The sequence below is a fragment of the Watersipora subatra genome, chromosome 11, assembly GCF_963576615.1.
Source record: "Watersipora subatra chromosome 11, tzWatSuba1.1, whole genome shotgun sequence".
In the NCBI taxonomy this organism is placed as follows: Eukaryota; Metazoa; Bryozoa; class Gymnolaemata; order Cheilostomatida; family Watersiporidae; genus Watersipora; species Watersipora subatra.
In genome coordinates this window covers 12,697,354-12,724,523 of record NC_088718.1, presented here as the reverse complement: position 1 = coordinate 12,724,523, position 27,170 = coordinate 12,697,354, and the positions used below count along the sequence as shown (strand labels likewise).

At 39.6% G+C, this 27,170-nt stretch overlaps 22 non-coding genes across 22 annotated transcripts; 11 read left to right on the top strand and 11 right to left on the bottom strand.

Moving 5' to 3' along the window:
- Positions 1 to 6: 6 nt before the first annotated feature.
- On the bottom strand, positions 7 to 125 carry LOC137408919 (5S ribosomal RNA). The gene has a single exon (XR_010980170.1). It is a non-coding gene; the product is annotated as a 5S ribosomal RNA (ribosomal RNA).
- Positions 126 to 259: 134 nt separating this feature from the next.
- Positions 260 to 378, top strand: LOC137409377 (5S ribosomal RNA). Its single transcript, XR_010980600.1, has one exon. It is a non-coding gene; the product is annotated as a 5S ribosomal RNA (ribosomal RNA).
- Positions 379 to 2,540: 2,162 nt separating this feature from the next.
- On the bottom strand, positions 2,541 to 2,659 carry LOC137408917 (5S ribosomal RNA). The gene has a single exon (XR_010980169.1). It is a non-coding gene; the product is annotated as a 5S ribosomal RNA (ribosomal RNA).
- Positions 2,660 to 2,793: 134 nt separating this feature from the next.
- Positions 2,794 to 2,912, top strand: LOC137409376 (5S ribosomal RNA). The gene has a single exon (XR_010980599.1). It is a non-coding gene; the product is annotated as a 5S ribosomal RNA (ribosomal RNA).
- Positions 2,913 to 5,018: 2,106 nt separating this feature from the next.
- LOC137408916 (5S ribosomal RNA) lies at positions 5,019 to 5,137 on the bottom strand. The gene has a single exon (XR_010980168.1). It is a non-coding gene; the product is annotated as a 5S ribosomal RNA (ribosomal RNA).
- Positions 5,138 to 5,271: 134 nt separating this feature from the next.
- Positions 5,272 to 5,390, top strand: LOC137409375 (5S ribosomal RNA). Its single transcript, XR_010980598.1, has one exon. It is a non-coding gene; the product is annotated as a 5S ribosomal RNA (ribosomal RNA).
- A 2,162-nt stretch (positions 5,391 to 7,552) lies between these two features.
- Positions 7,553 to 7,671, bottom strand: LOC137408915 (5S ribosomal RNA). The gene has a single exon (XR_010980167.1). It is a non-coding gene; the product is annotated as a 5S ribosomal RNA (ribosomal RNA).
- A 134-nt stretch (positions 7,672 to 7,805) lies between these two features.
- On the top strand, positions 7,806 to 7,924 carry LOC137409374 (5S ribosomal RNA). Its single transcript, XR_010980597.1, has one exon. It is a non-coding gene; the product is annotated as a 5S ribosomal RNA (ribosomal RNA).
- Positions 7,925 to 10,079: 2,155 nt separating this feature from the next.
- LOC137408914 (5S ribosomal RNA) lies at positions 10,080 to 10,198 on the bottom strand. The gene has a single exon (XR_010980166.1). It is a non-coding gene; the product is annotated as a 5S ribosomal RNA (ribosomal RNA).
- A 134-nt stretch (positions 10,199 to 10,332) lies between these two features.
- On the top strand, positions 10,333 to 10,451 carry LOC137409373 (5S ribosomal RNA). Its single transcript, XR_010980596.1, has one exon. It is a non-coding gene; the product is annotated as a 5S ribosomal RNA (ribosomal RNA).
- Positions 10,452 to 12,613: 2,162 nt separating this feature from the next.
- LOC137408913 (5S ribosomal RNA) lies at positions 12,614 to 12,732 on the bottom strand. The gene has a single exon (XR_010980165.1). It is a non-coding gene; the product is annotated as a 5S ribosomal RNA (ribosomal RNA).
- A 134-nt stretch (positions 12,733 to 12,866) lies between these two features.
- Positions 12,867 to 12,985, top strand: LOC137409372 (5S ribosomal RNA). Its single transcript, XR_010980595.1, has one exon. It is a non-coding gene; the product is annotated as a 5S ribosomal RNA (ribosomal RNA).
- A 2,156-nt stretch (positions 12,986 to 15,141) lies between these two features.
- On the bottom strand, positions 15,142 to 15,260 carry LOC137408912 (5S ribosomal RNA). The gene has a single exon (XR_010980164.1). It is a non-coding gene; the product is annotated as a 5S ribosomal RNA (ribosomal RNA).
- Positions 15,261 to 15,394: 134 nt separating this feature from the next.
- Positions 15,395 to 15,513, top strand: LOC137409370 (5S ribosomal RNA). Its single transcript, XR_010980594.1, has one exon. It is a non-coding gene; the product is annotated as a 5S ribosomal RNA (ribosomal RNA).
- Positions 15,514 to 17,787: 2,274 nt separating this feature from the next.
- Positions 17,788 to 17,906, bottom strand: LOC137408911 (5S ribosomal RNA). The gene has a single exon (XR_010980163.1). It is a non-coding gene; the product is annotated as a 5S ribosomal RNA (ribosomal RNA).
- A 134-nt stretch (positions 17,907 to 18,040) lies between these two features.
- On the top strand, positions 18,041 to 18,159 carry LOC137409369 (5S ribosomal RNA). The gene has a single exon (XR_010980593.1). It is a non-coding gene; the product is annotated as a 5S ribosomal RNA (ribosomal RNA).
- Positions 18,160 to 20,314: 2,155 nt separating this feature from the next.
- LOC137408909 (5S ribosomal RNA) lies at positions 20,315 to 20,433 on the bottom strand. Its single transcript, XR_010980161.1, has one exon. It is a non-coding gene; the product is annotated as a 5S ribosomal RNA (ribosomal RNA).
- Positions 20,434 to 20,567: 134 nt separating this feature from the next.
- Positions 20,568 to 20,686, top strand: LOC137409368 (5S ribosomal RNA). The gene has a single exon (XR_010980592.1). It is a non-coding gene; the product is annotated as a 5S ribosomal RNA (ribosomal RNA).
- Positions 20,687 to 22,841: 2,155 nt separating this feature from the next.
- On the bottom strand, positions 22,842 to 22,960 carry LOC137409105 (5S ribosomal RNA). The gene has a single exon (XR_010980349.1). It is a non-coding gene; the product is annotated as a 5S ribosomal RNA (ribosomal RNA).
- A 134-nt stretch (positions 22,961 to 23,094) lies between these two features.
- On the top strand, positions 23,095 to 23,213 carry LOC137409366 (5S ribosomal RNA). The gene has a single exon (XR_010980590.1). It is a non-coding gene; the product is annotated as a 5S ribosomal RNA (ribosomal RNA).
- Positions 23,214 to 25,375: 2,162 nt separating this feature from the next.
- Positions 25,376 to 25,494, bottom strand: LOC137408908 (5S ribosomal RNA). Its single transcript, XR_010980160.1, has one exon. It is a non-coding gene; the product is annotated as a 5S ribosomal RNA (ribosomal RNA).
- Positions 25,495 to 25,628: 134 nt separating this feature from the next.
- On the top strand, positions 25,629 to 25,747 carry LOC137409365 (5S ribosomal RNA). Its single transcript, XR_010980589.1, has one exon. It is a non-coding gene; the product is annotated as a 5S ribosomal RNA (ribosomal RNA).
- Positions 25,748 to 27,170: the final 1,423 nt, after the last annotated feature.

The following is a 27,170-nucleotide window of genomic DNA, read 5'->3' as shown; positions in this document are numbered from 1 at the left end:
ATAAAAAGTCTACAGCACCCGGTATTCCCAGGCGGTCACCCATCCAAGTACTAACCGGGCTCGACGTTGCTTAGCTTCAGTGATCGGACGAGAACTGGCGTTTTCAACGTGATATGGCCGTAGACACTGATGCGCTCTTCGAGACACGCTATTAACGCAGAGTTATAATAATGCTCACCAAGCCGTGACTATATTGTCCAATGGGCGTTCGCTGATTATTGCCACGTTTCTCATTAGCGTCTGTTGAAGCTTACTAAATGTCTACGGCCATATCACGTTGAAAACGCCAGTTCTCGTCCGATCACTGAAGCTAAGCAACGTCGAGCCCGGTTAGTACTTGGATGGGTGACCGCCTGGGAATACCGGGTGCTGTAGACCTTTAGTTTTTATCAAAATTATACTAATTTAGAATTTTCAAGCTTCTTTAATTCACTCTATCTCTTGATATAGAATAAAAAATCATTTCCGCTTGAAAGTCTTTTAATTCGCTCTATCTCTTGATGTAAAATAAAAAATCATTTCCGCTTGAAAGTCTTTTAACTCGCTCTATCTCTTGATGTAAAATAAAAAATCATTTCCATTTAAAAGTCTTTTAATTCGCTCTATCTCTTGATTTAAAACAAAAAATCATTTCCATTTAAAAGTCTTTTAATTCGCTCTATCTTTTGATATAAAATAAAAAATCATTTCCATTTAAAAGTCTTTTAATTCGCTCTATCTTTTGATATAAAATAAAAAATCATTTCCATTTAAAAGTCTTTTAATTCGCTCTATCTTTTGATATAAAATAAAAAATCATTTCCATTCAAAGGTTTTAGCCGAAACTGGATAATATGAATATTATTAGTACTTGATGCTATCCGGCTAGCTTCAATCTCCTCATCTTCACCAGCCATGCGCCGCTGCTACCCGTGTATTTTAAAGAGGATATAATTTCGATTCGTTTTCATTTTGCGCGGCGTAATAGCTCAAGAAACTCGCGTTAAGATTTCATTTTAATTGCGCAACTCGTATGTCGGCGTTACGAGTTTACCTAAAAGCTAAAATAAATAACTAAACGAAACTCGACTCGGCCTTTCGCCGCAAAATACGCATTCTCGTAATGTAAACTCGAGCGATCGTCTTCGGTCGTGATGAAACAAAACCGTACTCGCGGATGCGTAAAAGTCTAAAAGGTAAATTGTGTCAAAAAGTTTCGAAACGAATTACAAACCGGAACGTGGAATCTACGTTACGACGGCAACTAAGTTCGGTGATGAGCGCGGGCCAGCGCGTAGCTAAGGTTGCTCCATCAGTTTTTATCTTGGCGGAATTATCTCTAGCGAAAAGCCTACTTTCGCGTAAGGTCATTTCCACGCGATTATAATTATTTAAAAGGAAAATATTTACCGTAGTTTTCAAAATGCTGACGAAATAATCTAAAGCGCGTGAAGCGGCGGTAACGAGCCTGCAACCTTCGTACGAATCGGCGAGATCTTGAACGCTATGCGTTTAGCCAATGAGTGAACGAGTCGAATATTATCGAGCGCGAACAACTACGCCGTCGAAGTATGAGAGTACACACGACTCCTAATTTGCACAATATCAACGATTCGTTTGAGCCGGGAATATTCGTTACGCAATGGCAAAGTTTTAAGCTATGCGTTCGAAGTAACTCGATAGCTTTTCATAGCTAATGAGCGAGCTGGACGAATAACCGGCAGCGCGATTGACCGCTCTTTCAAATATTGAGAGAGCGAACGAATCCTAGTTTACATGGTACGCATGAATGTTTCGTTGCAGCGCGATTAACCGCTCTTTCAGATGTTGAGAGAGCAAACGAATCCTAATTTACACGTGTATATAGTAGACGTACTACGATTGTTTCGTTAGGAGTTGAAGCTACTCGCGCGGCGGTCGAACGCGAGCGTACTCGTTTGGAGGCTATTACACCATTTCTAAAGCATCGCTTTATTTGGTTCGACGTGAACATCTTTTTAACACACCTGTTCGCGTAAGTAAAAGCTTGCTATGTAGGGCTGTTTTCTTTCGAACTCGTAGATGAGAAGAACAAGCCAAAGAACGGCGCTTACTACTCACCTGTCTTTACACGCGTAGACATTAGATAGCCGGTAAACTAATAAGATCTACGATAGCGCGTCACTTTATGTCGAGAAAAAGTAACAAACTTCCTTTAAAAGAGATTTCTTCGGATTAAAAGTGAGAATATGTTATTTTTATGTTGAGATCGGACGCTGCAACAGTTTTCGTTATACACGAGTAGAGTACATCCTTCGACTACAAAAAGTGTCGCGCTTTAATTGATCACGCTTGCCAGAAGGGTTTTGACGCGGAAATGCAGCAGCAAAGTTATATATACTGTTACACACTACACGTACGTAGAACATAGTACATAGTACATAGTACATAGTATATGTATATATATATAACGCATACGTAGTACATGTTCATGTACATGAACATGTACATGTACATGTACATGTAGATGAAGATAGCGCGAAGATCGCGATGAAGATAGCAAGATGTAAAAATAAATAAAAAGTCTACAGCACCCGGTATTCCCAGGCGGTCACCCATCCAAGTACTAACCGGGCTCGACGTTGCTTAGCTTCAGTGATCGGACGAGAACTGGCGTTTTCAACGTGATATGGCCGTAGACACTGATGCGCTCTTCGAGACACGCTATTAACGCAGAGTTATAATAATGCTCACCAAGCCGTGACTATATTGTCCAATGGGCGTTCGCTGATTATTGCCACGTTTCTCATTAGCGTCTGTTGAAGCTTACTAAATGTCTACGGCCATATCACGTTGAAAACGCCAGTTCTCGTCCGATCACTGAAGCTAAGCAACGTCGAGCCCGGTTAGTACTTGGATGGGTGACCGCCTGGGAATACCGGGTGCTGTAGACCTTTAGTTTTTATCAAAATTATACTAATTTAGAATTTTCAAGCTTCTTTAATTCACTCTATCTCTTGATATAGAATAAAAAATCATTTCCGCTTGAAAGTCTTTTAATTCGCTCTATCTCTTGATGTAAAATAAAAAATCATTTCCGCTTGAAAGTCTTTTAACTCGCTCTATCTCTTGATGTAAAATAAAAAATCATTTCCATTTAAAAGTCTTTTAATTCGCTCTATCTCTTGATTTAAAACAAAAAATCATTTCCATTTAAAAGTCTTTTAATTCGCTCTATCTTTTGATATAAAATAAAAAATCATTTCCATTTAAAAGTCTTTTAATTCGCTCTATCTTTTGATATAAAATAAAAAATCATTTCCATTCAAAGGTTTTAGCCGAAACTGGATAATATGAATATTATTAGTACTTGATGCTATCCGGCTAGCTTCAATCTCCTCATCTTCACCAGCCATGCGCCGCTGCTACCCGTGTATTTTAAAGAGGATATAATTTCGATTCGTTTTCATTTTGCGCGGCGTAATAGCTCAAGAAACTCGCGTTAAGATTTCCTTTTAATTGCGCAACTCGTATGTCGGCGTTACGAGTTTACCTAAAAGCTAAAATAAATAACTAAACGAAACTCGACTCGGCCTTTCGCCGCAAAATACGCATTCTCGTAATGTAAACTCGAGCGATCGTCTTCGGTCGTGATGAAACAAAACCGTACTCGCGGATGCGTAAAAGTCTAAAAGGTAAATTGTGTCAAAAAGTTTCGAAACGAATTACAAACCGGAACGTGGAATCTACGTTACGACGGCAACTAAGTTCGGTGATGAGCGCGGGCCAGCGCGTAGCTAAGGTTGCTCCATCAGTTTTTATCTTTGCGGAATTATCTCTAGCGAAAAGCCTACTTTCGCGTAAGGTCATTTCCATGCGATTATAATTATTTAAAAGGAAAATATTTACCGTAGTTTTCAAAATGCTGACGAAATAATCTAAAGCGCGTGAAGCGGCGGTAACGAGCCTGCAACCTTCGTACGAATCGGCGAGATCTTGAACGCTATGCGTTTAGCCAATGAGTGAACGAGTCGAATATTATCGAGCGCGAACAACTACGCCGTCGAAGTATGAGAGTACACACGACTCCTAATTTGCACAATATCAACGATTCGTTTGAGCCGGGAATATTCGTTACGCAATGGCAAAGTTTTAAGCTATGCGTTCGAAGTAACTCGATAGCTTTTCATAGCTAATGAGCGAGCTGGACGAATAACCGGCAGCGCGATTGACCGCTCTTTCAAATATTGAGAGAGCGAACGAATCCTAGTTTACATGGTACGCATGAATGTTTCGTTGCAGGGCGATTAACCGCTCTTTCAGATGTTGAGAGAGCAAACGAATCCTAATTTACACGTGTATATAGTAGACGTACTACGATTGTTTCGTTAGGAGTTGAAGCTACTCGCGCGGCGGTCGAACGCGAGCGTACTCGTTTGGAGGCTATTACACCATTTCTAAAGCATCGCTTTATTTGGTTCGACGTGAACATCTTTTTAACACACCTGTTCGCGTAAGTAAAAGCTTTCTATGTAGGGCTGTTTTCTTTCGAACTCGTAGATGAGAAGAACAAGCCAAAGAACGGCGCTTACTACTCACCTGTCTTTACACGCGTAGACATTAGATAGCCGGTAAACTAATAAGATCTACGATAGCGCGTCACTTTATGTCGAGAAAAAGTAACAAACTTCCTTTAAAAGAGATTTCTTCGGATTAAAAGTGAGAATATGTTATTTTTATGTTGAGATCGGACGCTGCAACAGTTTTCGTTATACACGAGTAGAGTACATCCTTCGACTACAAAAAGTGTCGCGCTTTAATTGATCACGCTTGCCAGAAGGGTTTTGACGCGGAAATGCAGCAGCAAAGTTATATATACTGTTACACACTACACGTACGTAGTACATAGTACATAGTACATAGTACATAGTATATGTATATATATATAACGCATACGTAGTACATGTTCATGCTCATGAACATGTACATGTACATGTACATGTAGATGAAGATAGCGCGAAGATCGCGATGAAGATAGCAAGATGTAAAAATAAATAAAAAGTCTACAGCACCCGGTATTCCCAGGCGGTCACCCATCCAAGTACTAACCGGGCTCGACGTTGCTTAGCTTCAGTGATCGGACGAGAACTGGCGTTTTCAACGTGATATGGCCGTAGACACTGATGCGCTCTTCGAGACACGCTATTAACGCAGAGTTATAATAATGCTCACCAAGCCGTGACTATATTGTCCAATGGGCGTTCGCTGATTATTGCCACGTTTCTCATTAGCGTCTGTTGAAGCTTACTAAATGTCTACGGCCATATCACGTTGAAAACGCCAGTTCTCGTCCGATCACTGAAGCTAAGCAACGTCGAGCCCGGTTAGTACTTGGATGGGTGACCGCCTGGGAATACCGGGTGCTGTAGACCTTTAGTTTTTATCAAAATTATACTAATTTAGAATTTTCAAGCTTCTTTAATTCACTCTATCTCTTGATATAGAATAAAAAATCATTTCCGCTTGAAAGTCTTTTAATTCGCTCTATCTCTTGATGTAAAATAAAAAATCATTTCCGCTTGAAAGTCTTTTAACTCGCTCTATCTCTTGATGTAAAATAAAAAATCATTTCCATTTAAAAGTCTTTTAATTCGCTCTATCTCTTGATTTAAAACAAAAAATCATTTCCATTTAAAAGTCTTTTAATTCGCTCTATCTTTTGATATAAAATAAAAAATCATTTCCATTTAAAAGTCTTTTAATTCGCTCTATCTTTTGATATAAAATAAAAAATCATTTCCATTTAAAAGTCTTTTAATTTGCTCTATCTTTTGATATAAAATAAAAAATCATTTCCATTCAAAGGTTTTAGCCGAAACTGGATAATATGAATATTATTAGTACTTGATGCTATCCGGCTAGCTTCAATCTCCTCATCTTCACCAGCCATGCGCCGCTGCTACCCGTGTATTTTAAAGAGGATATAATTTCGATTCGTTTTCATTTTGCGCGGCGTAATAGCTCAAGAAACTCGCGTTAAGATTTCCTTTTAATTGCGCAACTCGTATGTCGGCGTTACGAGTTTACCTAAAAGCTAAAATAAATAACTAAACGAAACTCGACTCGGCCTTTCGCCGCAAAATACGCATTCTCGTAATGTAAACTCGAGCGATCGTCTTCGGTCGTGATGAAACAAAACCGTACTCGCGGATGCGTAAAAGTCTAAAAGGTAAATTGTGTCAAAAAGTTTCGAAACGAATTACAAACCGGAACGTGGAATCTACGTTACGACGGCAACTAAGTTCGGTGATGAGCGCGGGCCAGCGCGTAGCTAAGGTTGCTCCATCAGTTTTTATCTTTGCGGAATTATCTCTAGCGAAAAGCCTACTTTCGCGTAAGGTCATTTCCACGCGATTATAATTATTTAAAAGGAAAATATTTACCGTAGTTTTCAAAATGCTGACGAAATAATCTAAAGCGCGTGAAGCGGCGGTAACGAGCCTGCAACCTTCGTACGAATCGGCGAGATCTTGAACGCTATGCGTTTAGCCAATGAGTGAACGAGTCGAATATTATCGAGCGCGAACAACTACGCCGTCGAAGTATGAGAGTACACACGACTCCTAATTTGCACAATATCAACGATTCGTTTGAGCCGGGAATATTCGTTACGCAATGGCAAAGTTTTAAGCTATGCGTTCGAAGTAACTCGATAGCTTTTCATAGCTAATGAGCGAGCTGGACGAATAACCGGCAGCGCGATTGACCGCTCTTTCAAATATTGAGAGAGCGAACGAATCCTAGTTTACATGGTACGCATGAATGTTTCGTTGCAGCGCGATTAACCGCTCTTTCAGATGTTGAGAGAGCAAACGAATCCTAATTTACACGTGTATATAGTAGACGTACTACGATTGTTTCGTTAGGAGTTGAAGCTACTCGCGCGGCGGTCGAACGCGAGCGTACTCGTTTGGAGGCTATTACACCATTTCTAAAGCATCGCTTTATTTGGTTCGACGTGAACATCTTTTTAACACACCTGTTCGCGTAAGTAAAAGCTTTCTATGTAGGGCTGTTTTCTTTCGAACTCGTAGATGAGAAGAACAAGCCAAAGAACGGCGCTTACTACTCACCTGTCTTTACACGCGTAGACATTAGATAGCCGGTAAACTAATAAGATCTACGATAGCGCGTCACTTTATGTCGAGAAAAAGTAACAAACTTCCTTTAAAAGAGATTTCTTCGGATTAAAAGTGAGAATATGTTATTTTTATGTTGAGATCGGACGCTGCAACAGTTTTCGTTATACACGAGTAGAGTACATCCTTCGACTACAAAAAGTGTCGCGCTTTAATTGATCACGCTTGCCAGAAGGGTTTTGACGCGGAAATGCAGCAGCAAAGTTATATATACTGTTACACACTACACGTACGTAGTACATAGTACATAGTACATAGTACATAGTATATGTATATATATATAACGCATACGTAGTACATGTTCATGCTCATGAACATGTACATGTACATGTACATGTAGATGAAGATAGCGCGAAGATCGCGATGAAGATAGCAAGATGTAAAAATAAATAAAAAGTCTACAGCACCCGGTATTCCCAGGCGGTCACCCATCCAAGTACTAACCGGGCTCGACGTTGCTTAGCTTCAGTGATCGGACGAGAACTGGCGTTTTCAACGTGATATGGCCGTAGACACTGATGCGCTCTTCGAGACACGCTATTAACGCAGAGTTATAATAATGCTCACCAAGCCGTGACTATATTGTCCAATGGGCGTTCGCTGATTATTGCCACGTTTCTCATTAGCGTCTGTTGAAGCTTACTAAATGTCTACGGCCATATCACGTTGAAAACGCCAGTTCTCGTCCGATCACTGAAGCTAAGCAACGTCGAGCCCGGTTAGTACTTGGATGGGTGACCGCCTGGGAATACCGGGTGCTGTAGACCTTTAGTTTTTATCAAAATTATACTAATTTAGAATTTTCAAGCTTCTTTAATTCACTCTATCTCTTGATATAGAATAAAAAATCATTTCCGCTTGAAAGTCTTTTAATTCGCTCTATCTCTTGATGTAAAATAAAAAATCATTTCCGCTTGAAAGTCTTTTAACTCGCTCTATCTCTTGATGTAAAATAAAAAATCATTTCCATTTAAAAGTCTTTTAATTCGCTCTATCTCTTGATTTAAAACAAAAAATCATTTCCATTTAAAAGTCTTTTAATTCGCTCTATCTTTTGATATAAAATAAAAAATCATTTCCATTTAAAAGTCTTTTAATTCGCTCTATCTTTTGATATAAAATAAAAAATCATTTCCATTTAAAAGTCTTTTAATTTGCTCTATCTTTTGATATAAAATAAAAAATCATTTCCATTCAAAGGTTTTAGCCGAAACTGGATAATATGAATATTATTAGTACTTGATGCTATCCGGCTAGCTTCAATCTCCTCATCTTCACCAGCCATGCGCCGCTGCTACCCGTGTATTTTAAAGAGGATATAATTTCGATTCGTTTTCATTTTGCGCGGCGTAATAGCTCAAGAAACTCGCGTTAAGATTTCCTTTTAATTGCGCAACTCGTATGTCGGCGTTACGAGTTTACCTAAAAGCTAAAATAAATAACTAAACGAAACTCGACTCGGCCTTTCGCCGCAAAATACGCATTCTCGTAATGTAAACTCGAGCGATCGTCTTCGGTCGTGATGAAACAAAACCGTACTCGCGGATGCGTAAAAGTCTAAAAGGTAAATTGTGTCAAAAAGTTTCGAAACGAATTACAAACCGGAACGTGGAATCTACGTTACGACGGCAACTAAGTTCGGTGATGAGCGCGGGCCAGCGCGTAGCTAAGGTTGCTCCATCAGTTTTTATCTTTGCGGAATTATCTCTAGCGAAAAGCCTACTTTCGCGTAAGGTCATTTCCACGCGATTATAATTATTTAAAAGGAAAATATTTACCGTAGTTTTCAAAATGCTGACGAAATAATCTAAAGCGCGTGAAGCGGCGGTAACGAGCCTGCAACCTTCGTACGAATCGGCGAGATCTTGAACGCTATGCGTTTAGCCAATGAGTGAACGAGTCGAATATTATCGAGCGCGAACAACTACGCCGTCGAAGTATGAGAGTACACACGACTCCTAATTTGCACAATATCAACGATTCGTTTGAGCCGGGAATATTCGTTACGCAATGGCAAAGTTTTAAGCTATGCGTTCGAAGTAACTCGATAGCTTTTCATAGCTAATGAGCGAGCTGGACGAATAACCGGCAGCGCGATTGACCGCTCTTTCAAATATTGAGAGAGCGAACGAATCCTAGTTTACATGGTACGCATGAATGTTTCGTTGCAGCGCGATTAACCGCTCTTTCAGATGTTGAGAGAGCAAACGAATCCTAATTTACACGTGTATATAGTAGACGTACTACGATTGTTTCGTTAGGAGTTGAAGCTACTCGCGCGGCGGTCGAACGCGAGCGTACTCGTTTGGAGGCTATTACACCATTTCTAAAGCATCGCTTTATTTGGTTCGACGTGAACATCTTTTTAACACACCTGTTCGCGTAAGTAAAAGCTTGCTATGTAGGGCTGTTTTCTTTCGAACTCGTAGATGAGAAGAACAAGCCAAAGAACGGCGCTTACTACTCACCTGTCTTTACACGCGTAGACATTAGATAGCCGGTAAACTAATAAGATCTACGATAGCGCGTCACTTTATGTCGAGAAAAAGTAACAAACTTCCTTTAAAAGAGATTTCTTCGGATTAAAAGTGAGAATATGTTATTTTTATGTTGAGATCGGACGCTGCAACAGTTTTCGTTATACACGAGTAGAGTACATCCTTCGACTACAAAAAGTGTCGCGCTTTAATTGATCACGCTTGCCAGAAGGGTTTTGACGCGGAAATGCAGCAGCAAAGTTATATATACTGTTACACACTACACGTACGTAGTACATAGTACATAGTACATAGTATATGTATATATATATAACGCATACGTAGTACATGTTCATGTACATGAACATGTACATGTACATGTACATGTAGATGAAGATAGCGCGAAGATCGCGATGAAGATAGCAAGATGTAAAAATAAATAAAAAGTCTACAGCACCCGGTATTCCCAGGCGGTCACCCATCCAAGTACTAACCGGGCTCGACGTTGCTTAGCTTCAGTGATCGGACGAGAACTGGCGTTTTCAACGTGATATGGCCGTAGACACTGATGCGCTCTTCGAGACACGCTATTAACGCAGAGTTATAATAATGCTCACCAAGCCGTGACTATATTGTCCAATGGGCGTTCGCTGATTATTGCCACGTTTCTCATTAGCGTCTGTTGAAGCTTACTAAATGTCTACGGCCATATCACGTTGAAAACGCCAGTTCTCGTCCGATCACTGAAGCTAAGCAACGTCGAGCCCGGTTAGTACTTGGATGGGTGACCGCCTGGGAATACCGGGTGCTGTAGACCTTTAGTTTTTATCAAAATTATACTAATTTAGAATTTTCAAGCTTCTTTAATTCACTCTATCTCTTGATATAGAATAAAAAATCATTTCCGCTTGAAAGTCTTTTAATTCGCTCTATCTCTTGATGTAAAATAAAAAATCATTTCCGCTTGAAAGTCTTTTAACTCGCTCTATCTCTTGATGTAAAATAAAAAATCATTTCCATTTAAAAGTCTTTTAATTCGCTCTATCTCTTGATTTAAAACAAAAAATCATTTCCATTTAAAAGTCTTTTAATTCGCTCTATCTTTTGATATAAAATAAAAAATCATTTCCATTTAAAAGTCTTTTAATTCGCTCTATCTTTTGATATAAAATAAAAAATCATTTCCATTTAAAAGTCTTTTAATTCGCTCTATCTTTTGATATAAAATAAAAAATCATTTCCATTCAAAGGTTTTAGCCGAAACTGGATAATATGAATATTATTAGTACTTGATGCTATCCGGCTAGCTTCAATCTCCTCATCTTCACCAGCCATGCGCCGCTGCTACCCGTGTATTTTAAAGAGGATATAATTTCGATTCGTTTTCATTTTGCGCGGCGTAATAGCTCAAGAAACTCGCGTTAAGATTTCCTTTTAATTGCGCAACTCGTATGTCGGCGTTACGAGTTTACCTAAAAGCTAAAATAAATAACTAAACGAAACTCGACTCGGCCTTTCGCCGCAAAATACGCATTCTCGTAATGTAAACTCGAGCGATCGTCTTCGGTCGTGATGAAACAAAACCATACTCGCGGATGCGTAAAAGTCTAAAAGGTAAATTGTGTCAAAAAGTTTCGAAACGAATTACAAACCGGAACGTGGAATCTACGTTACGACGGCAACTAAGTTCGGTGATGAGCGCGGGCCAGCGCGTAGCTAAGGTTGCTCCATCAGTTTTTATCTTTGCGGAATTATCTCTAGCGAAAAGCCTACTTTCGCGTAAGGTCATTTCCACGCGATTATAATTATTTAAAAGGAAAATATTTACCGTAGTTTTCAAAATGCTGACGAAATAATCTAAAGCGCGTGAAGCGGCGGTAACGAGCCTGCAACCTTCGTACGAATCGGCGAGATCTTGAACGCTATGCGTTTAGCCAATGAGTGAACGAGTCGAATATTATCGAGCGCGAACAACTACGCCGTCGAAGTATGAGAGTACACACGACTCCTAATTTGCACAATATCAACGATTCGTTTGAGCCGGGAATATTCGTTACGCAATGGCAAAGTTTTAAGCTATGCGTTCGAAGTAACTCAATAGCTTTTCATAGCTAATGAGCGAGCTGGACGAATAACCGGCAGCGCGATTGACCGCTCTTTCAAATATTGAGAGAGCGAACGAATCCTAGTTTACATGGTACGCATGAATGTTTCGTTGCAGCGCGATTAACCGCTCTTTCAGATGTTGAGAGAGCAAACGAATCCTAATTTACACGTGTATATAGTAGACGTACTACGATTGTTTCGTTAGGAGTTGAAGCTACTCGCGCGGCGGTCGAACGCGAGCGTACTCGTTTGGAGGCTATTACACCATTTCTAAAGCATCGCTTTATTTGGTTCGACGTGAACATCTTTTTAACACACCTGTTCGCGTAAGTAAAAGCTTGCTATGTAGGGCTGTTTTCTTTCGAACTCGTAGATGAGAAGAACAAGCCAAAGAACGGCGCTTACTACTCACCTGTCTTTACACGCGTAGACATTAGATAGCCGGTAAACTAATAAGATCTACGATAGCGCGTCACTTTATGTCGAGAAAAAGTAACAAACTTCCTTTAAAAGAGATTTCTTCGGATTAAAAGTGAGAATATGTTATTTTTATGTTGAGATCGGACGCTGCAACAGTTTTCGTTATACACGAGTAGAGTACATCCTTCGACTACAAAAAGTGTCGCGCTTTAATTGATCACGCTTGCCAGAAGGGTTTTGACGCGGAAATGCAGCAGCAAAGTTATATATACTGTTACACACTACACGTACGTAGTACATAGTACATAGTACATAGTACATAGTATATGTATATATATATAACGCATACGTAGTACATGTTCATGTACATGAACATGTACATGTACATGTACATGTAGATGAAGATAGCGCGAAGATCGCGATGAAGATAGCAAGATGTAAAAATAAATAAAAAGTCTACAGCACCCGGTATTCCCAGGCGGTCACCCATCCAAGTACTAACCGGGCTCGACGTTGCTTAGCTTCAGTGATCGGACGAGAACTGGCGTTTTCAACGTGATATGGCCGTAGACACTGATGCGCTCTTCGAGACACGCTATTAACGCAGAGTTATAATAATGCTCACCAAGCCGTGACTATATTGTCCAATGGGCGTTCGCTGATTATTGCCACGTTTCTCATTAGCGTCTGTTGAAGCTTACTAAATGTCTACGGCCATATCACGTTGAAAACGCCAGTTCTCGTCCGATCACTGAAGCTAAGCAACGTCGAGCCCGGTTAGTACTTGGATGGGTGACCGCCTGGGAATACCGGGTGCTGTAGACCTTTAGTTTTTATCAAAATTATACTAATTTAGAATTTTCAAGCTTCTTTAATTCACTCTATCTCTTGATATAGAATAAAAAATCATTTCCGCTTGAAAGTCTTTTAATTCGCTCTATCTCTTGATGTAAAATAAAAAATCATTTCCGCTTGAAAGTCTTTTAACTCGCTCTATCTCTTGATGTAAAATAAAAAATCATTTCCATTTAAAAGTCTTTTAATTCGCTCTATCTCTTGATTTAAAACAAAAAATCATTTCCATTTAAAAGTCTTTTAATTCGCTCTATCTTTTGATATAAAATAAAAAATCATTTCCATTTAAAAGTCTTTTAATTCGCTCTATCTTTTGATATAAAATAAAAAATCATTTCCATTTAAAAGTCTTTTAATTCGCTCTATCTTTTGATATAAAATAAAAAATCATTTCCATTCAAAGGTTTTAGCCGAAACTGGATAATATGAATATTATTAGTACTTGATGCTATCCGGCTAGCTTCAATCTCCTCATCTTCACCAGCCATGCGCCGCTGCTACCCGTGTATTTTAAAGAGGATATAATTTCGATTCGTTTTCATTTTGCGCGGCGTAATAGCTCAAGAAACTCGCGTTAAGATTTCCTTTTAATTGCGCAACTCGTATGTCGGCGTTACGAGTTTACCTAAAAGCTAAAATAAATAACTAAACGAAACTCGACTCGGCCTTTCGCCGCAAAATACGCATTCTCGTAATGTAAACTCGAGCGATCGTCTTCGATCGTGATGAAACAAAACCGTACTCGCGGATGCGTAAAAGTCTAAAAGGTAAATTGTGTCAAAAAGTTTCGAAACGAATTACAAACCGGAACGTGGAATCTACGTTACGACGGCAACTAAGTTCGGTGATGAGCGCGGGCCAGCGCGTAGCTAAGGTTGCTCCATCAGTTTTTATCTTTGCGGAATTATCTCTAGCGAAAAGCCTACTTTCGCGTAAGGTCATTTCCACGCGATTATAATTATTTAAAAGGAAAATATTTACCGTAGTTTTCAAAATGCTGACGAAATAATCTAAAGCGCGTGAGGCGGCGGTAACGAGCCTGCAACCTTCGTACGAATCGGCGAGATCTTGAACGCTATGCGTTTAGCCAATGAGTGAGCGAGTCGAATATTATCGAGCGCGAACAACTACGCCGTCGAAGTATGAGAGTACACACGACTCCTAATTTGCACAATATCAACGATTCGTTTGAGCCGGGAATATTCGTTACGCAATGGCAAAGTTTTAAGCTATGCGTTCGAAGTAACTCGATAGCTTTTCATAGCTAATGAGCGAGCTGGACGAATAACCGGCAGCGCGATTGACCGCTCTTTCAAATATTGAGAGAGCGAACGAATCCTAGTTTACATGGTACGCATGAATGTTTCGTTGCAGCGCGATTAACCGCTCTTTCAGATGTTGAGAGAGCAAACGAATCCTAATTTACACGTGTATATAGTAGACGTACTACGATTGTTTCGTTAGGAGTTGAAGCTACTCGCGCGGCGGTCGAACGCGAGCGTACTCGTTTGGAGGCTATTACACCATTTCTAAAGCATCGCTTTATTTGGTTCGACGTGAACATCTTTTTAACACACCTGTTCGCGTAAGTAAAAGCTTGCTATGTAGGGCTGTTTTCTTTCGAACTCGTAGATGAGAAGAACAAGCCAAAGAACGGCGCTTACTACTCACCTGTCTTTACACGCGTAGACATTAGATAGCCGGTAAACTAATAAGATCTACGATAGCGCGTCACTTTATGTCGAGAAAAAGTAACAAACTTCCTTTAAAAGAGATTTCTTCGGATTAAAAGTGAGAATATGTTATTTTTATGTTGAGATCGGACGCTGCAACAGTTTTCGTTATACACGAGTAGAGTACATCCTTCGACTACAAAAAGTGTCGCGCTTTAATTGATCACGCTTGCCAGAAGGGTTTTGACGCGGAAATGCAGCAGCAAAGTTATATATACTGTTACACACTACACGTACGTAGTACATAGTACATAGTACATAGTACATAGTATATGTATATATATATAACGCATACGTAGTACATGTTCATGTACATGAACATGTACATGTACATGTAGATGAAGATAGCGCGAAGATCGCGATGAAGATAGCAAGATGTAAAAATAAATAAAAAGTCTACAGCACCCGGTATTCCCAGGCGGTCACCCATCCAAGTACTAACCGGGCTCGACGTTGCTTAGCTTCAGTGATCGGACGAGAACTGGCGTTTTCAACGTGATATGGCCGTAGACACTGATGCGCTCTTCGAGACACGCTATTAACGCAGAGTTATAATAATGCTCACCAAGCCGTGACTATATTGTCCAATGGGCGTTCGCTGATTATTGCCACGTTTCTCATTAGCGTCTGTTGAAGCTTACTAAATGTCTACGGCCATATCACGTTGAAAACGCCAGTTCTCGTCCGATCACTGAAGCTAAGCAACGTCGAGCCCGGTTAGTACTTGGATGGGTGACCGCCTGGGAATACCGGGTGCTGTAGACCTTTAGTTTTTATCAAAATTATACTAATTTAGAATTTTCAAGCTTCTTTAATTCACTCTATCTCTTGATATAGAATAAAAAATCATTTCCGCTTGAAAGTCTTTTAATTCGCTCTATCTCTTGATGTAAAATAAAAAATCATTTCCGCTTGAAAGTCTTTTAACTCGCTCTATCTCTTGATGTAAAATAAAAAATCATTTCCATTTAAAAGTCTTTTAATTCGCTCTATCTCTTGATTTAAAACAAAAAATCATTTCCATTTAAAAGTCTTTTAATTCGCTCTATCTTTTGATATAAAATAAAAAATCATTTCCATTTAAAAGTCTTTTAATTCGCTCTATCTTTTGATATAAAATAAAAAATCATTTCCATTTAAAAGTCTTTTAATTCGCTCTATCTTTTGATATAAAATAAAAAATCATTTCCATTTAAAAGTCTTTTAATTCGCTCTATCTTTTGATATAAAATAAAAAATCATTTCCATTTAAAAGTCTTTTAATTCGCTCTATCTTTTGATATAAAATAAAAAATCATTTCCATTCAAAGGTTTTAGCCGAAACTGGATAATATGAATATTATTAGTACTTGATGCTATCCGGCTAGCTTCAATCTCCTCATCTTCACCAGCCATGCGCCGCTGCTACCCGTGTATTTTAAAGAGGATATAATTTCGATTCGTTTTCATTTTGCGCGGCGTAATAGCTCAAGAAACTCGCGTTAAGATTTCCTTTTAATTGCGCAACTCGTATGTCGGCGTTACGAGTTTACCTAAAAGCTAAAATAAATAACTAAACGAAACTCGACTCGGCCTTTCGCCGCAAAATACGCATTCTCGTAATGTAAACTCGAGCGATCGTCTTCGATCGTGATGAAACAAAACCGTACTCGCAGATGCGTAAAAGTCTAAAAGGTAAATTGTGTCAAAAAGTTTCGAAACGAATTACAAACCGGAACGTTGAATCTACGTTACGACGGCAACTAAGTTCGGTGATGAGCGCGGGCCAGCGCGTAGCTAAGGTTGCTCCATCAGTTTTTATCTTTGCGGAATTATCTCTAGCGAAAAGCCTACTTTCGCGTAAGGTCATTTCCACGCGATTATAATTATTTAAAAGGAAAATATTTACCGTAGTTTTCAAAATGCTGACGAAATAATCTAAAGCGCGTGAGGCGGCGGTAACGAGCCTGCAACCTTCGTACGAATCGGCGAGATTTTGAACGCTATGCGTTTAGCCAATGAGTGAACGAGTCGAATATTATCGAGCGCGAACAACCACGCCGTCGAAGTATGAGAGTACACACGACTCCTAATTTGCACAATATCAACGATTCGTTTGAGCCGGGAATATTCGTTACGCAATGGCAAAGTTTTAAGCTATGTGTTCAAAGTAACTCGATAGCTTTTCATAGCTAATGAGCGAGCTGGACGAATAACCGGCAGCGCGATTGACCGCTCTTTCAAATATTGAGAGAGCGAACGAATCCTAGTTTACATGGTACGCATGAATGTTTCGTTGCAGCGCGATTAACCGCTCTTTCAGATGTTAAGAGAGCAAACGAATCCTAATTTACACGTGTATATAGTAGACGTACTACGATTGTTTCGTTAGGAGTTGAAGCTACTCGCGCGGCGGTCGAACGCGAGCGTACTCGTTTGGAGGCTATTACACCATTTCTAAAGCATCGCTTTATTTGGTTCGACGTGAACATCTTTTTAACACACCTGTTCGCGTAAGTAAAAGCTTTCTATGTAGGGCTGTTTTCTTTCGAACTCGTAGATGAGAAGAACAAGCCAAAGAACGGCGCTTACTACTCACCTGTCTTTACACGCGTAGACATTAGATAGCCGGTAAACTAATAAGATCTACGATAGCGCGTCACTTTATGTCGAGAAAAAGTAACAAACTTCCTTTAAAAGAGATTTCTTCGGATTAAAAGTGAGAATATGTTATTTTTATGTTGAGATCGGACGCTGCAACAGTTTTCGTTATACACGAGTAGAGTACATCCTTCGACTACAAAAAGTGTCGCGCTTTAATTGATCACGCTTGCCAGAAGGGTTTTGACGCGGAAATGCAGCAGCAAAGTTATATATACTGTTACACACTACACGTACGTAGTACATAGTACATAGTACATAGTACATAGTATATGTATATATATATAACGCATACGTAGTACATGTTCATGTACATGAACATGTACATGTACATGTACATGTAGATGAAGATAGCGCGAAGATCGCGATGAAGATAGCAAGATGTAAAAATAAATAAAAAGTCTACAGCACCCGGTATTCCCAGGCGGTCACCCATCCAAGTACTAACCGGGCTCGACGTTGCTTAGCTTCAGTGATCGGACGAGAACTGGCGTTTTCAACGTGATATGGCCGTAGACACTGATGCGCTCTTCGAGACACGCTATTAACGCAGAGTTATAATAATGCTCACCAAGCCGTGACTATATTGTCCAATGGGCGTTCGCTGATTATTGCCACGTTTCTCATTAGCGTCTGTTGAAGCTTACTAAATGTCTACGGCCATATCACGTTGAAAACGCCAGTTCTCGTCCGATCACTGAAGCTAAGCAACGTCGAGCCCGGTTAGTACTTGGATGGGTGACCGCCTGGGAATACCGGGTGCTGTAGACCTTTAGTTTTTATCAAAATTATACTAATTTAGAATTTTCAAGCTTCTTTAATTCACTCTATCTCTTGATATAGAATAAAAAATCATTTCCGCTTGAAAGTCTTTTAATTCGCTCTATCTCTTGATGTAAAATAAAAAATCATTTCCGCTTGAAAGTCTTTTAACTCGCTCTATCTCTTGATGTAAAATAAAAAATCATTTCCATTTAAAAGTCTTTTAATTCGCTCTATCTCTTGATTTAAAACAAAAAATCATTTCCATTTAAAAGTCTTTTAATTCGCTCTATCTTTTGATATAAAATAAAAAATCATTTCCATTTAAAAGTCTTTTAATTCGCTCTATCTTTTGATATAAAATAAAAAATCATTTCCATTTAAAAGTCTTTTAATTCGCTCTATCTTTTGATATAAAATAAAAAATCATTTCCATTCAAAGGTTTTAGCCGAAACTGGATAATATGAATATTATTAGTACTTGATGCTATCCGGCTAGCTTCAATCTCCTCATCTTCACCAGCCATGCGCCGCTGCTACCCGTGTATTTTAAAGAGGATATAATTTCGATTCGTTTTCATTTTGCGCGGCGTAATAGCTCAAGAAACTCGCGTTAAGATTTCCTTTTAATTGCGCAACTCGTATGTCGGCGTTACGAGTTTACCTAAAAGCTAAAATAAATAACTAAACGAAACTCGACTCGGCCTTTCGCCGCAAAATACGCATTCTCGTAATGTAAACTCGAGCGATCGTCTTCGATCGTGATGAAACAAAACCGTACTCGCGGATGCGTAAAAGTCTAAAAGGTAAATTGTGTCAAAAAGTTTCGAAACGAATTACAAACCGGAACGTGGAATCTACGTTACGACGGCAACTAAGTTCGGTGATGAGCGCGGGCCAGCGCGTAGCTAAGGTTGCTCCATCAGTTTTTATCTTTGCGGAATTATCTCTAGCGAAAAGCCTACTTTCGCGTAAGGTCATTTCCACGCGATTATAATTATTTAAAAGGAAAATATTTACCGTAGTTTTCAAAATGCTGACGAAATAATCTAAAGCGCGTGAAGCGGCGGTAACGAGCCTGCAACCTTCGTACGAATCGGCGAGATCTTGAACGCTATGCGTTTAGCCAATGAGTGAACGAGTCGAATATTATCGAGCGCGAACAACCACGCCGTCGAAGTATGAGAGTACACACGACTCCTAATTTGCACAATATCAACGATTCGTTTGAGCCGGGAATATTCGTTACGCAATGGCAAAGTTTTAAGCTATGCGTTCGAAGTAACTCGATAGCTTTTCATAGCTAATGAGCGAGCTGGACGAATAACCGGCAGCGCGATTGACCGCTCTTTCAAATATTGAGAGAGCGAACGAATCCTAGTTTACATGGTACGCATGAATGTTTCGTTGCAGCGCGATTAACCGCTCTTTCAGATGTTAAGAGAGCAAACGAATCCTAATTTACACGTGTATATAGTAGACGTACTACGATTGTTTCGTTAGGAGTTGAAGCTACTCGCGCGGCGGTCGAACGCGAGCGTACTCGTTTGGAGGCTATTACACCATTTCTAAAGCATCGCTTTATTTGGTTCGACGTGAACATCTTTTTAACACACCTGTTCGCGTAAGTAAAAGCTTTCTATGTAGGGCTGTTTTCTTTCGAACTCGTAGATGAGAAGAACAAGCCAAAGAACGGCGCTTACTACTCACCTGTCTTTACACGCGTAGACATTAGATAGCCGGTAAACTAATAAGATCTACGATAGCGCGTCACTTTATGTCGAGAAAAAGTAACAAACTTCCTTTAAAAGAGATTTCTTCGGATTAAAAGTGAGAATATGTTATTTTTATGTTGAGATCGGACGCTGCAACAGTTTTCGTTATACACGAGTAGAGTACATCCTTCGACTACAAAAAGTGTCGCGCTTTAATTGATCACGCTTGCCAGAAGGGTTTTGACGCGGAAATGCAGCAGCAAAGTTATATATACTGTTACACACTACACGTACGTAGTACATAGTACATAGTACATAGTATATGTATATATATATAACGCATACGTAGTACATGTTCATGTACATGAACATGTACATGTACATGTACATGTAGATGAAGATAGCGCGAAGATCGCGATGAAGATAGCAAGATGTAAAAATAAATAAAAAGTCTACAGCACCCGGTATTCCCAGGCGGTCACCCATCCAAGTACTAACCGGGCTCGACGTTGCTTAGCTTCAGTGATCGGACGAGAACTGGCGTTTTCAACGTGATATGGCCGTAGACACTGATGCGCTCTTCGAGACACGCTATTAACGCAGAGTTATAATAATGCTCACCAAGCCGTGACTATATTGTCCAATGGGCGTTCGCTGATTATTGCCACGTTTCTCATTAGCGTCTGTTGAAGCTTACTAAATGTCTACGGCCATATCACGTTGAAAACGCCAGTTCTCGTCCGATCACTGAAGCTAAGCAACGTCGAGCCCGGTTAGTACTTGGATGGGTGACCGCCTGGGAATACCGGGTGCTGTAGACCTTTAGTTTTTATCAAAATTATACTAATTTAGAATTTTCAAGCTTCTTTAATTCACTCTATCTCTTGATATAGAATAAAAAATCATTTCCGCTTGAAAGTCTTTTAATTCGCTCTATCTCTTGATGTAAAATAAAAAATCATTTCCGCTTGAAAGTCTTTTAACTCACTCTATCTCTTGATGTAAAATAAAAAATCATTTCCATTTAAAAGTCTTTTAATTCGCTCTATCTCTTGATTTAAAACAAAAAATCATTTCCATTTAAAAGTCTTTTAATTCGCTCTATCTTTTGATATAAAATAAAAAATCATTTCCATTTAAAAGTCTTTTAATTCGCTCTATCTTTTGATATAAAATAAAAAATCATTTCCATTTAAAAGTCTTTTAATTCGCTCTATCTTTTGATATAAAATAAAAAATCATTTCCATTCAAAGGTTTTAGCCGAAACTGGATAATATGAATATTATTAGTACTTGATGCTATCCGGCTAGCTTCAATCTCCTCATCTTCACCAGCCATGCGCCGCTGCTACCCGTGTATTTTAAAGAGGATATAATTTCGATTCGTTTTCATTTTGCGCGGCGTAATAGCTCAAGAAACTCGCGTTAAGATTTCCTTTTAATTGCGCAACTCGTATGTCGGCGTTACGAGTTTACCTAAAAGCTAAAATAAATAACTAAACGAAACTCGACTCGGCCTTTCGCCGCAAAATACGCATTCTCGTAATGTAAACTCGAGCGATCGTCTTCGATCGTGATGAAACAAAACCGTACTCGCGGATGCGTAAAAGTCTAAAAGGTAAATTGTGTCAAAAAGTTTCGAAACGAATTACAAACCGGAACGTGGAATCTACGTTACGACGGCAACTAAGTTCGGTGATGAGCGCGGGCCAGCGCGTAGCTAAGGTTGCTCCATCAGTTTTTATCTTTGCGGAATTATCTCTAGCGAAAAGCCTACTTTCGCGTAAGGTCATTTCCACGCGATTATAATTATTTAAAAGGAAAATATTTACCGTAGTTTTCAAAATGCTGACGAAATAATCTAAAGCGCGTGAAGCGGCGGTAACGAGCCTGCAACCTTCGTACGAATCGGCGAGATCTTGAACGCTATGCGTTTAGCCAATGAGTGAACGAGTCGAATATTATCGAGCGCGAACAACCACGCCGTCGAAGTATGAGAGTACACACGACTCCTAATTTGCACAATATCAACGATTCGTTTGAGCCGGGAATATTCGTTACGCAATGGCAAAGTTTTAAGCTATGCGTTCGAAGTAACTCGATAGCTTTTCATAGCTAATGAGCGAGCTGGACGAATAACCGGCAGCGCGATTGACCGCTCTTTCAAATATTGAGAGAGCGAACGAATCCTAGTTTACATGGTACGCATGAATGTTTCGTTGCAGCGCGATTAACCGCTCTTTCAGATGTTAAGAGAGCAAACGAATCCTAATTTACACGTGTATATAGTAGACGTACTACGATTGTTTCGTTAGGAGTTGAAGCTACTCGCGCGGCGGTCGAACGCGAGCGTACTCGTTTGGAGGCTATTACACCATTTCTAAAGCATCGCTTTATTTGGTTCGACGTGAACATCTTTTTAACACACCTGTTCGCGTAAGTAAAAGCTTTCTATGTAGGGCTGTTTTCTTTCGAACTCGTAGATGAGAAGAACAAGCCAAAGAACGGCGCTTACTACTCACCTGTCTTTACACGCGTAGACATTAGATAGCCGGTAAACTAATAAGATCTACGATAGCGCGTCACTTTATGTCGAGAAAAAGTAACAAACTTCCTTTAAAAGAGATTTCTTCGGATTAAAAGTGAGAATATGTTATTTTTATGTTGAGATCGGACGCTGCAACAGTTTTCGTTATACACGAGTAGAGTACATCCTTCGACTACAAAAAGTGTCGCGCTTTAATTGATCACGCTTGCCAGAAGGGTTTTGACGCGGAAATGCAGCAGCAAAGTTATATATACTGTTACACACTACACGTACATAGTACATAGTACATAGTACATAGTATATGTATATATATATAACGCATACGTAGTACATGTTCATGTACATGAACATGTACATGTACATGTACATGTAGATGAAGATAGCGCGAAGATCGCGATGAAGATAGCAAGATGTAAAAATAAATAAAAAGTCTACAGCACCCGGTATTCCCAGGCGGTCACCCATCCAAGTACTAACCGGGCTCGACGTTGCTTAGCTTCAGTGATCGGACGAGAACTGGCATTTTCAACGTGATATGGCCGTAGACACTGATGCGCTCTTCGAGACACGCTATTAACGCAGAGTTATAATAATGCTCACCAAGCCGTGACTATATTGTCCAATGGGCGTTCGCTGATTATTGCCACGTTTCTCATTAGCGTCTGTTGAAGCTTACTAAATGTCTACGGCCATATCACGTTGAAAACGCCAGTTCTCGTCCGATCACTGAAGCTAAGCAACGTCGAGCCCGGTTAGTACTTGGATGGGTGACCGCCTGGGAATACCGGGTGCTGTAGACCTTTAGTTTTTATCAAAATTATACTAATTTAGAATTTTCAAGCTTCTTTAATTCACTCTATCTCTTGATATAGAATAAAAAATCATTTCCGCTTGAAAGTCTTTTAATTCGCTCTATCTCTTGATGTAAAATAAAAAATCATTTCCGCTTGAAAGTCTTTTAACTCGCTCTATCTCTTGATGTAAAATAAAAAATCATTTCCATTTAAAAGTCTTTTAATTCGCTCTATCTCTTGATTTAAAACAAAAAATCATTTCCATTTAAAAGTCTTTTAATTCGCTCTATCTTTTGATATAAAATAAAAAATCATTTCCATTTAAAAGTCTTTTAATTCGCTCTATCTTTTGATATAAAATAAAAAATCATTTCCATTTAAAAGTCTTTTAATTCGCTCTATCTTTTGATATAAAATAAAAAATCATTTCCATTCAAAGGTTTTAGCCGAAACTGGATAATATGAATATTATTAGTACTTGATGCTATCCGGCTAGCTTCAATCTCCTCATCTTCACCAGCCATGCGCCGCTGCTACCCGTGTATTTTAAAGAGGATATAATTTCGATTCGTTTTCATTTTGCGCGGCGTAATAGCTCAAGAAACTCGCGTTAAGATTTCCTTTTAATTGCGCAACTCGTATGTCGGCGTTACGAGTTTACCTAAAAGCTAAAATAAATAACTAAACGAAACTCGACTCGGCCTTTCGCCGCAAAATACGCATTCTCGTAATGTAAACTCGAGCGATCGTCTTCGATCGTGATGAAACAAAACCGTACTCGCGGATGCGTAAAAGTCTAAAAGGTAAATTGTGTCAAAAAGTTTCGAAACGAATTACAAACCGGAACGTGGAATCTACGTTACGACGGCAACTAAGTTCGGTGATGAGCGCGGGCCAGCGCGTAGCTAAGGTTGCTCCATCAGTTTTTATCTTTGCGGAATTATCTCTAGCGAAAAGCCTACTTTCGCGTAAGGTCATTTCCACGCGATTATAATTATTTAAAAGGAAAATATTTACCGTAGTTTTCAAAATGCTGACGAAATAATCTAAAGCGCGTGAAGCGGCGGTAACGAGCCTGCAACCTTCGTACGAATCGGCGAGATCTTGAACGCTATGCGTTTAGCCAATGAGTGAACGAGTCGAATATTATCGAGCGCGAACAACCACGCCGTCGAAGTATGAGAGTACACACGACTCCTAATTTGCACAATATCAACGATTCGTTTGAGCCGGGAATATTCGTTACGCAATGGCAAAGTTTTAAGCTATGCGTTCGAAGTAACTCGATAGCTTTTCATAGCTAATGAGCGAGCTGGACGAATAACCGGCAGCGCGATTGACCGCTCTTTCAAATATTGAGAGAGCGAACGAATCCTAGTTTACATGGTACGCATGAATGTTTCGTTGCAGCGCGATTAACCGCTCTTTCAGATGTTAAGAGAGCAAACGAATCCTAATTTACACGTGTATATAGTAGACGTACTACGATTGTTTCGTTAGGAGTTGAAGCTACTCGCGCGGCGGTCGAACGCGAGCGTACTCGTTTGGAGGCTATTACACCATTTCTAAAGCATCGCTTTATTTGGTTCGACGTGAACATCTTTTTAACACACCTGTTCGCGTAAGTAAAAGCTTTCTATGTAGGGCTGTTTTCTTTCGAACTCGTAGATGAGAAGAACAAGCCAAAGAACGGCGCTTACTACTCACCTGTCTTTACACGCGTAGACATTAGATAGCCGGTAAACTAATAAGATCTACGATAGCGCGTCACTTTATGTCGAGAAAAAGTAACAAACTTCCTTTAAAAGAGATTTCTTCGGATTAAAAGTGAGAATATGTTATTTTTATGTTGAGATCGGACGCTGCAACAGTTTTCGTTATACACGAGTAGAGTACATCCTTCGACTACAAAAAGTGTCGCGCTTTAATTGATCACGCTTGCCAGAAGGGTTTTGACGCGGAAATGCAGCAGCAAAGTTATATATACTGTTACACACTACACGTACGTAGTACATAGTACATAGTACATAGTACATAGTATATGTATATATATATAACGCATACGTAGTACATGTTCATGTACATGAACATGTACATGTACATGTACATGTAGATGAAGATAGCGCGAAGATCGCGATGAAGATAGCAAGATGTAAAAATAAATAAAAAGTCTACAGCACCCGGTATTCCCAGGCGGTCACCCATCCAAGTACTAACCGGGCTCGACGTTGCTTAGCTTCAGTGATCGGACGAGAACTGGCGTTTTCAACGTGATATGGCCGTAGACACTGATGCGCTCTTCGAGACACGCTATTAACGCAGAGTTATAATAATGCTCACCAAGCCGTGACTATATTGTCCAATGGGCGTTCGCTGATTATTGCCACGTTTCTCATTAGCGTCTGTTGAAGCTTACTAAATGTCTACGGCCATATCACGTTGAAAACGCCAGTTCTCGTCCGATCACTGAAGCTAAGCAACGTCGAGCCCGGTTAGTACTTGGATGGGTGACCGCCTGGGAATACCGGGTGCTGTAGACCTTTAGTTTTTATCAAAATTATACTAATTTAGAATTTTCAAGCTTCTTTAATTCACTCTATCTCTTGATATAGAATAAAAAATCATTTCCGCTTGAAAGTCTTTTAATTCGCTCTATCTCTTGATGTAAAATAAAAAATCATTTCCGCTTGAAAGTCTTTTAACTCGCTCTATCTCTTGATGTAAAATAAAAAATCATTTCCATTTAAAAGTCTTTTAATTCGCTCTATCTCTTGATTTAAAACAAAAAATCATTTCCATTTAAAAGTCTTTTAATTCGCTCTATCTTTTGATATAAAATAAAAAATCATTTCCATTTAAAAGTCTTTTAATTCGCTCTATCTTTTGATATAAAATGAAAAATCATTTCCATTTAAAAGTCTTTTAATTCGCTCTATCTTTTGATATAAAATAAAAAATCATTTCCATTCAAAGGTTTTAGCCGAAACTGGATAATATGAATATTATTAGTACTTGATGCTATCCGGCTAGCTTCAATCTCCTCATCTTCACCAGCTATGCGCCGCTGCTACCCGTGTATTTTAAAGAGGATATAATTTCGATTCGTTTTCATTTTGCGCGGCGTAATAGCTCAAGAAACTCGCGTTAAGATTTCCTTTTAATTGCGCAACTCGTATGTCGGCGTTACGAGTTTACCTAAAAGCTAAAATAAATAACTAAACGAAACTCAACTCGGCCTTTCGCCGCAAAATACGCATTCTCGTAATGTAAACTCGAGCGATCGTCTTCGATCGTGATGAAACAAAACCGTACTCGCGGATGCGTAAAAGTCTAAAAGGTAAATTGTGTCAAAAAGTTTCGAAACGAATTACAAACCGGAACGTGGAATCTACGTTACGACGGCAACTAAGTTCGGTGATGAGCGCGGGCCAGCGCGTAGCTAAGGTTGCTCCATCAGTTTTTATCTTTGCGGAATTATCTCTAGCGAAAAGCCTACTTTCGCGTAAGGTCATTTCCACGCGATTATAATTATTTAAAAGGAAAATATTTACCGTAGTTTTCAAAATGCTGACGAAATAATCTAAAGCGCGTGAAGCGGCGGTAACGAGCCTGCAACCTTCGTACGAATCGGCGAGATCTTGAACGCTATGCGTTTAGCCAATGAGTGAACGAGTCGAATATTATCGAGCGCGAACAACCACGCCGTCGAAGTATGAGAGTACACACGACTCCTAATTTGCACAATATCAACGATTCGTTTGAGCCGGGAATATTCGTTACGCAATGGCAAAGTTTTAAGCTATGCGTTCGAAGTAACTCGATAGCTTTTCATAGCTAATGAGCGAGCTGGACGAATAACCGGCAGCGCGATTGACCGCTCTTTCAAATATTGAGAGAGCGAACGAATCCTAGTTTACATGGTACGCATGAATGTTTCGTTGCAGCGCGATTAACCGCTCTTTC